Source organism: Electrophorus electricus, chromosome 14, assembly GCF_041902795.1.
Source record: "Electrophorus electricus isolate QZ-2024a chromosome 14, ASM4190279v1, whole genome shotgun sequence".
Classification (NCBI taxonomy): domain Eukaryota; kingdom Metazoa; phylum Chordata; class Actinopteri; order Gymnotiformes; family Gymnotidae; genus Electrophorus; species Electrophorus electricus.
The window spans coordinates 2,176,828-2,187,414 of record NC_137510.1 but is presented as its reverse complement, the minus strand read 5'-3'; positions in this window follow the sequence as shown (position 1 = coordinate 2,187,414).

The following is a 10,587-nucleotide window of genomic DNA, read 5'->3' as shown; positions in this document are numbered from 1 at the left end:
AATCCCAGAGACAAGGTAAGGATTGTTTTCTTAAATATATTAAGACGTGTTCTTGACCATTAATAGAATGCTTAACAGAGTTTTATACACGGCTCGCTTGTGAGGGAAACCTTGGAGTTTCACACGCAGTCTCTACCATTTCCCTTCTACTGGACCAAAGAGGCTTGTCTAATTTCTGAACATAATTAACTATATGCTTAAAATCAATTGTTTCCCGCGCCCAGTGAGGGTCCGGGGCTGCAAGTAGAGAGGGGCCTATTTTTGCACGTGTGTGAGCAGGAAGCAGCCTTACCTGTCATTCATTAAGACGACAAAAACTCAATAGAGAGGAAGTTAGATTGGACCTGCTCGTTATACCTGCCGTGCAATTAAGGATACTTGTTCTTTTAAGCCACGAGTTTGCTTGCAATATAATTGAACTTTCAGGGAAACAGAAAACCACGCTCCCATAGCCTATTTATAATAATAATAATAATAATAATAATAATAATAATAATAATAATAATAATAATAATAATAATAATAAACAAAACAGTTACGCCCAGCTCATATTCGATTTATCTATCACCAAACTGCGGTCGTAGAATTACAGATTGTCATTAGTTATACAGAAGGCCATCCTGTCCCTGGCGGAGGTGGGACATTACTGTGTTGCCGCGCAAATCTAATGTTCATCTTTGGGTAATTCTGCGCTGAAAGGGTTTGCACGAGATGGCTCGAGCACGGACTTCAACGTCGTTTCTTTGACGTTTCTGGGAAAGGCGCAACTCGGTACACAAGCTGTTTGATTCTTAATTCTCTTTCACAGAGATTCATGCGATGAGCTCCAAAGCCCCGTTTTGACTGCAGATAAAGTGTTGCCCCATCGACTCGTAGGAGAATCAGCACACACTTGAACTGGCAAAGGACTCGACCTTTGTCTTTATGCTACCCTTCTATGTTTGCCTAAACTACAATCGGCCTTTATAAAGGGCATGCGCTGGCGTGACACGTCCTTTTCATTAGTTAGATGTTCTCTGTGAGAGCGAATTCCGTGGATCTGAATAGCTTATAGGTGTTTGTGAATGCGTTTTTTCTGTGACTAGGCTCTGTTTTCAATAAATATTAAGAAGATGTGTGCACAGCGACGAAAATGACCGAAAATGAAGAAGTCGAAACCGTTGAACTGTTGGATACCGTTGTTCTCTCCCCAGCTGGAGTGGACTGCGTTTTAAATGGTAAAGCAGTCGTTACGACTGCCGCTGATTTCTCTGGGGGCGGGGACTGGCGGAAGAACGTAAACACAGCATATACTAAGATCAGACCGCGTTCCGATTAAAATGTGCCGTTGGACACGCCTTCCCTGGACAAATTCAAAGCTGCTAGATTTTGTAAGCAATGACCGTGTAAAGCACACAACGTTGCTGAAACGAGAAGGACAAATAAAAGATTTAGTTTTTATTATTTTGTATGTATAGGACCACCGCTTAGACAAAATCAAGAGTTATGTAAAAAAAAAAAAAAAAAAAAAAAAATTATATATATATATATATATATATATATATATATATATATATATATATATATATATATATATATATATATATATATATATATAAAGTCTCACTTGTTGTCCTTCAAGTAAAATAAATAATTACGGAAAGGTCTTCTCTAATTCACTGAGCAACAATTACGCATACATACGCGTGGTTTACAACTTCCTCACGGACAACAGCAACTGACTTAACATGTATTTTGTTAAAATGTATAAAACGCTACTATTTACCCCATTATTGTCACAGGCAGAGACATATGGCATTCATATATCGTAAATCTGTGCATCACGTCCTCTGACGCGACATGTAGGGCACTGAAAATGTGTCTGTCAATAAAATGTTCAGCAAATGATTTAAAGCCACTATAATATTTGATTTTACTTTTCCATATCAAACCACATCCGATCAAACCTTTTATTCCTCGAGTATGTTAGTTCAGTGTTTCTGAACTATGTATGAATGTCTGAAACGTGTATGGCGCTTATACAAATCACCCGTAATCTATAAATACAGTAAAATAGAAAATAATAGAAAGAACTCTTTCAAAATGTATGATATGAATTATAAAGTATTATAAGATATAACTGGAGAGAAACGTTTAGTATATTTCAGGAAAAAAGGTACATTAATAAGGTCCCGGGGTTAAAGAGGAAGCCTGCAAAAGTAAGAGTAAGAAAGAGAGAGAGAGAGAGAGAGAGAGAGAGAGAGAGAGAGAGAGAGAGAGAGAGAGAAAAACCTTGATTGCGTCAGTAATTCAAAGGGAAAACCATGAAAGTTGACACCAGACACATAAAAGCTGCATCTCGGAATTAATGTTTGCTCCGGGATGCCATATTACCCACAGCCAACAGGGGACAGGAATCTGTAGAACTCCGTATCAAATTGGCAATAATAAAATCCCATTATGATATTACAATTGCATTTTACAGAATGAATTAGAATTGTGTTACAAGTATTATTATGTCAATTGGTTCGTTTAAAGAAGACCATCTGCATTTCTTGAAATTTATAGCGTTTCACTTTATTCGAACAAACACCGCGCAGTTCTAAAAGTTGCTAATATCAGTCATCAGTTAACTGGTTTCTCGCATTGCTCAGTGACATTAGGAACATCCAAAGCCGAGACACAAAAGCCACACAACTCGGTCTTTTTCAGCCCACAGATCAAAGGCCTCCAAAATTGGTGTCCAGAAAGTGTACATTGTTCAGGTGACGTGGTGACAATGGAGAACGCCAGAACGCGCTTTATCTGATATGTCACTGTGCTCCAGCGATTTGGGCAGAAGCGGAAGATTGGAAAAGAATGACGGGAGAGTTCGCGTGGATTTCCTTTGGCTTTCTGACCTAAGTCGCTCGTGCACATGGAATGACTGCTCTAGACCCCGTTGGCGAACCGAGGGAAACGTTTCTCTCTAAGAAAAATCTACAAAGGATTTCCATGACAGGTGCCATAAATTTTTTTAAAGTCTGAGCATGCGCGAGTGTGTATGCAGAGAAAGAGACAGAGAAAGAGCCGGGGGGGGGCGACGACAGAGTGTGGTGGGGGTAGAATGAAGGAGAAAGAGAGAGAGAGAGAGAGAGAGAGAGAGAGAGAGAGAGAGAGAGAGAGAGAGAAGAGAGAGAGAGAGAGAGAGAGAGAGAGAGAGAGGCCTCCTTCAAGCTTAAATTCATTGTCTGATTTAGCGCTCTACAGTAGAGCGCCATGGCGGCGTAACCTGCTGCTCCAACAAAGAGTTTAAACGTTGAAAAGCAGCTGAAGTAACTAGAGCCCGGACATCAACAGAATAAACAATATTTGTATTCATTTGAGAAATGAATGGTTTGAACAACAAGACAAAACCAAACAAAGACGAAAAAAGCGGCCATGAATACTAGTATTGTTCATGGCTTTTAGACTCTGATTCACCATGTCATAACCCCCGCGAAGAAGAAAACATCAATATTCCGAGGAAAGGAGATGTTTCTATGGAAAACCAAAGAATTTTAGTGCATAACAGATCTGGAGTAGAAATAGGAGGGAGGAAAAAAAATCAAAGAGATCAAAGCCAGCGCTCCTGGGAGCGTGATGTGTCTGTGAATCAAAGATAGACGATGTTGACTTTTAAGTACTTGGCAAGATTTGGTTCTCGCCTCAGCCCCGTTTCCAAGGCACTCGACAGAGCGCGGACAAAGCGAGTCTGATCCCTCAATGGCAAAGAAAGCCTGCAACTGTGTCCAACCTACACGCGCTTTAAAATGAATACGCAGTTCTGTGAGATACGGCGAATGCAATGGGGATTACGCAATTACTGGCAACTGTACTTGCTAAAGTAACCGTAGATTATTTGCTCAAATTCACACTTGATAAAATCGTTAAGAAGCGAAAAAGGAGTGGATTTTTTAAAATTCAAATGTCTCAATAAAACACACCCATTTGGTAAATTGACTATACGCACAGTAATTAAACAATTAACTACAAAAATGTAGTTAAAAAAGTTGCTGTATAAAAACGCATTAATCATAACTTAAACTGATATTGAAATATTTCTACGAGCTATTCTCAACCAATTTCTCGCAGCCTGCGTCGCTCCTGTACAATTTCCTGTTAATCACACAACTGACGACGCGTTGACGCGTTTTACCGCGCAGTAAACGCCGCTAAGTAAACAGCACGGAGGATAAAGACCAAATCTTTCCTCTGGCCACAATAGCCCACTATTGTGTTGGAACTGCGTAGCTGCAGAATTACCCGTGCCTCGAACCATCCCGGTGCTCGAGAACAGAGGGAAAGTGCCTTCCGGACGCTCTGCTCCGGGTCTCCTCCAAGGCTCGAGGCGACGGTCATTCGCCTGGCACTGTCCTTTGGAGACCAGCACGGTGCCCGTGCAAAAGCAACGATAAGATGAACAATATGGACATTAAATGATACCTGTGGTTTTTCACGTCCCCCGCAAGTTGAGAAGGACACGTACAATTTTATTATTTAAAAAAAATAATTTTACTGACTTACTGAGAAATTCTTAGTAAATCAGCCTCAGAGTAAATATTAAAAGAGATAATTTTTTTTATCATAAATTAAACTACTAAAAGTTGCAATAATTACAACAACAACAAAAAACAATATTATTATTGTATAATTTTATTATTATTATTATTATTATTATTATTATTATTATTATTATTATTATTATTGTTATTATTATTATTATCATCATCATCATCATATTTGTTGTTGGTATTTTTGTGTACTGACTTGAAGTCATTTTGATTGTGGAGCTTTTTTGAGAGTTTTCAAGAATTCTTAAAAACTTCGAGTTCTTCGTTTCTTTTTCTTCTCGACCTTTAACGGCTTCGTTAAGACTTTGGAAAGCAGCCAGATAAAAAGACATTTGTGCACCGCGGTCAGTCCTTCATGAAGCGCCAGAACATTCAGCTCAGTAAAGAAGCTTGACCAAGATCTCGTGTGTAACCCTAAACACAAACAAACCGCGCATACTTAGTTTAACAGGTTTTCATTGGCCCAGAGAACAGACACACAGACGAGATAAGGTTTCGTTTACAATTCTCCTGAAATTATCACATCGCCAAATTAACTAATAAAAATACTAAAAATGAAATAAATAAACAAAAATTATACATACTCCCCTTTGGAAAGTAGCCAAAAAATAATTGTAAAATATTACCTACAGGTGGCATTATGAAGCCTAAAAAATATACACAATAAAGCTTGCTATAAAAAAATTATTCATACAATATAATGCCTAACAAATAAGAAAAAAATGTAACCAGTGTTTGGGTTTATGGCATAAGAATAACTAATTCACAAAAACTTATATATAACATCTGTTTAATACATAAAACACACACATAAAAAGAACATAAAAAGTTATTTAGAATAAAGTAATGCATCATTTAATGCAGAGAGAAATAATAAACAAAACAAACAACCAAACAAAAATAAATTGGGAAATATATAAATAAACAAGTCCCTTGTTTGGGGGGTGATTTTCGTCTTTGGTTGTGCGAGGGTTAACCCTTTTGGGCTTTGAGGATGCCAGCAGTCGCCTGTTTCCTGGTGGTAAGAGGTAGATAATCTGGAGTTGGCGAGTGCCCGCATTCTGGACACTGGCATGTGAGCATCACGATTTACACTGCTGCCGGAGACGTGCAGGCCTGGGATCCGTATGGCAACCCTCAGGCAGGGACCTCTACTGTCAGGTCTGCAATGGAGCCCCATACAGTGGCCAGGCATGACAGGGAAACAACACGACCCTGTTGTTTCAGAATGGCCTCTTGATTTATGCCCGTCACAGTGTAAAGGGTTCGCCACGTCGGCTGACATGTAGGTGTTGACAGCCATACTGCACAGCCTTGCTCCCAGACTGTTCTGTTGCGCTTGCTCATTCTGATTCCAAAGGGCTGACTCCCTCATCACCCCAGGTCAACTCTGGCAACCTGTTCACTTTTGCACTCCCGCCTGGACCTTGTGAAAGAGCAAGTGTTTAGCCACGGCAGCAATTCAGCCCGGACGCTAATTAGATGTGCTAGTGATCACCGACAATTTAGCACTGGGACGTTTTCCACGGTGCAAAGCACAAGACATATTCAGGAATTCATGGGCATGGTCCAGGGAGCATGAAGCAGAAATACAATGGGTCCATCCTAATGCAGTGAGCCTATTCTCGCATGGATGGAAGGTTCAATCTTGCAGAATTTCTGTGCATGGGGAATCTTCGTGGACTGTGCATTTGGAAGGTCGTAGCACAAGCAGTGTGCAGAGACTCGCTGCCTGTGCTCAGTCAGCATTCGTCTAGCTCAAGCCGGCAGCCGTGGGGCCAAACGGATGGTGCGTTTGGGATGTGCGCTGCTAAACAACAGTGCCGGGCAGACTTAGTATCAAAGCTACAGTTCTTAGGGTCTCGGAATCAAAGCCACAGGGCCAGAGGCAGGATGCGCCAGGCACTAGTTTATGATGGGGGCAACATCGACTAGTATTTAGAGTGTACATTTGTAAATATGTGCATTTGTAAGTATTTGCAAATATTCTGTTTCCTTGGTGGTAGCTTTTCTTCACTCTACCATGGTGATGAGCATCGCTGGCTTGTTAGATGCCCATTTGTATAAATTGTATTTTAAGATTGTATTTTAAGGGCCTGTAACTGTATGTGCAGTAATCAATATTTGCTGTGTAAACATTGGCTCAAAGCGGTCTCCGAGTCCATTAAGATGAAGTTATTCTGTCTGTAAAGCTATTCTCAATACAAATGTCTAACAGCCAAAGAATGCATGTGTGATCAAGGCAAACACTACACGCGTGGCAGTCATTAAGGTCAAACTCACCCTGTGAGGCTGTGTAGTTAGTGCATGCTAAACAACAAAAGCCTTCTTCGTCTTCAAATAACGGAGTGCACGAACAGCTTATGAGCAGTCTGGCTGTAAATTTAATAGCTCATGATAGTGATATGTCATTCTGGCATAGTCACTGCAGCTGAACGCATCCTGATGTGGGCAGTATATCGACGTGCACCATTTGAACTTTATACATCAGTGACCAGCCCTCCATATATTGACGGGCCTTTCACATGATAACGGTCTGCAGTATTAATGTAGAGATGTCATAAAGTAGCTCATAAGTAGAGCTTCGCTGTTTGGTGTGGAAGAGCTGAAGATTAATCACTCACTTTTCCTCTAGTTTCTCTTTCCAGCAACTTTAATTAAAGTAAACGTCGAACAAAAACGGTTGCTCGGCTCATCTGAAATATGGCGTTGCATTTCCACGAATCCTACTTCACACTGTATTTCACGAAGTGCTGATCCTGGTGAAAAAAACCCCCAACTTTTATATGAATGAGCTTTCGTTTGCATCTGACAAAGTACTTTCTTGAGTCGCTCTGGATAAGAGTGACTGCCAAATGCCGTAAATGCAAATGTAAATGCATCTGGGTTTCATTGCTATTTAGTTCATATCTAAAGACCATCATCATTAATATGCTAATTCTAGTACCAGCCATGTCTTCGATAGGCATTGCACTGCTTGCAGCATTCCTGCATTGTGAGAACACAGAACCATAAGAATGAAGGGAACAGCCCCCATGTGAGTGCTGTCAGTGCAAGTTTGTGGGGCACCATGGGTTATTGGTAAACACGTGAGGGGCTTTGCAGAGAGCAATCTACACTGCCCTCTCCGCTTCCGGCCCGGGAGCCCACTCGACGACCCCCATCCTGCCCCCACGCTGCTGAGAACAGCATGGAGGTCAGGCTTGGCGGCCACCAGCGGACTCTTACATCTCACACATGTAGCCAAACAGTCCAGCGACGGGCCGACTCGGTTTATACGTGGTGCGCCGAACATGTGTTGTGGCCAAACTTTTGCACCAAAGGTCAGGCAGGCCAGGCTTTGAACACTTCAAAGCAAAGAAAAGGGCCTTTCAAGTTTTCTTTTTTTTTTTTTATGGCAGGTGTAAGTAGGGCTTGCTGACCAGCCCAGGGTGGTCTGAGCCCTGGTCTGGCTGAGTTCATGGTGGGAGGGAGGGGACCGTCCAGCCTGTCCGAAACGTCTTGACGCGACAGTCACATTTGGAGTGCCCGAAGCCTACGGTGCATGCGGGGAGGTGTGACGGTGCCCACAGTCACTTCAAGAATCTCCGGTTTCAGGAGACCCCAGCAGGGTCCGACTTGGTGGGGGTCAGATTGTGCGGGCAAAGGGCAAGACCTGCCAGCCTTCGCTGCACCCAGTGCCCAGCACTGGCCCCTCCGTCCGCGCACCGCCGGGGGTTCCGGCGAGTCCTGCACGGTGGGCACGTTCCTGCCCCTGATCGACTTCGGCCGCCTGCTACGACCGGGGCTGAGAAGACATATGTGGATGTTACTAGCTCTCCCCACGCAGCCATGCTGTCACCGTATACATTACATGAGTACACAGTTACTTCTGCCATTAGCTGCATCTATTAACAATAAGAATTGATTGTTTATGTGAGAAGAGTAATTATGGGATGAAATTGCTGTTCCACCAAGCTGGTTTACTCCGTGAGCTGGTCTGCACATTGTGAAAAGCCATTACAGACGGCAGGGAGTGGAGCAGGTGTGTTTGTGTCACTTCACAGATGGTGTGGAATCCAGCCTAATGACTGCGAAGACGACACTTCAAATGAACTTTTATCTATGATAGAGGGAACAAAACAACTAGAGCATGTGCACAAGCTCCCAGAGAAGGGAAAAAAAAACAAAAATGTGCTTGTGAAAGATTGAAAAACAAGAAGGAAAGAGAAAAAGAAACAATGTGATTAAGAGTGTCATCTAATCGTTTAAACTTGGTGCTCTTTGCACCAAGTACACACTAGACAACAGTTCATCCATGTAAGCGAAGCAGTTTCTAAAAATGTTATTAGTCCACGCCCCAATGGTCAATGCTTTGGGTCAAAAAATTATGCTTACATAACAAAGCCACGTCAGAGAAGATTCAATTCCTCTGCCTCCTTTTTACTCGCAACCTATACACCTCTGCCTGCCTCACAGCAGTCTGTAAACACCGGCCTCCCAGAGTGTGATGCCAGCCTTTTAGATTTAATCCATCTGTTGTTATATGAGATAGCTAATGTCTCATAGAGATGATTAAAAGAACATTACCTGGGCTGTGTGATTCCCTGAATGAGAAACTGTATGGTAAATTGGTTGCTTTCTGTATTGTGATTAATTGAACTTCCAGTGTCACATTTGAACGCACTTTATTTTTCTGTCCCCAGTCATCTCTTATCATTAAAGGGAAAATCGGAATATCTCTCTTGGAGTCCAATTAAAGATTTGCATTGCTATATTTTTCACTTTAATTACTGAATACAAAGCAGGCTTTGAGTTATTTTGTTATTTATCAGGCAACGCTAAGGAAAAAAAAAGATTCATCAACTAAGCAGATCACTGAACCCATAATTACTTTAGCAAAACCAAGAAAGCAGGAACATCTAAAAGTCTTTGTAAACACTATAACAAAAGCTAAATTAATTAAAGCTTCTCTAAGCAACTCAGGTGTCAATTATGTGTGGAAGGGCAAAATCAGAGACAATGTGAGAAATCAGAATAATGCTTCGTACTACACAGGTCCTGCTGGAGAGAATGTAAGCTTCATGAGAACAATGAACGCAAAAGCCCATGTTCAGCACTGGAGCGCAAACACCAGGTTCTTGCCAACAGTAAATCTTCCCCTGTGAACCCTTAACGTTACACTGCAGAGTTCTAAAAGCCAGCAAGGGCTCATGGGAGTTTTCAGCAAATGTACGCTTGATGTTATTAATTCCATTATACCCCACGTTGGGAGAAACAGTAGGACTCACTTTATTGTCATGGTGGCATTGTAAAATGGCTCTTTGTTGGCACTGCCAGGGAAAGGCATGCAAACATGGTTTGCGGTGATGCCTTGTGCTGAACGCCCAGGGCTGGCACAGTGGATCTGAGAGAGCAGAGATCTGGAGCAGGCCTGACAAACTCGTCTCTGGTGCAGGGACGTAGCCTAATGCTGCTAAAACTTAATGGCCTGAGATTGTAACAATTTCCTCGCAGTTTTTCCTCCCTCCCCCTCCCCTCTCCTCCCCTCCCCTCCTCTTCTCTCTCTCTCTCTCGCTCGTCACTGAACCTCCAGCACCCAGAACGGGCTCGTCTGCCGCTCGGGGCCAGGGGCGGTGCTTGGGGAAGGACGCGAGCTCGGTGCAGGTAGCAGGCCTGGGCTCGTGCCGAGGACCCGCAGGTCCCGCTCCGCCGCCGATGGCGGCGCGCGGCCTGCGGAAGTCGCTGCGGCCCGGCCAGGCGTCCTGCTGGAGTCCCGCCTTCCCGTGCGTTTCCCCGGTGCCTCCTTTGTGTGACCCTGCAAATATCCTCTGGGCCTGCTCGTTACTCGGCTCAGCCAGTGCGGAGCGGCACGCTGCTTAATTTGGCACCCCCGGATACTCTTCCAGACACCGCAAAGAGCAAAAGGAGACGAGACGAATTCCCTGCCGGCTGTTATCACACAGCGGCAGATGCGTACCGTTGCACATGTTTGGATTTTTAAGTGCTGCCTTTTCTCTCTCTCTCTCTCTCTCTC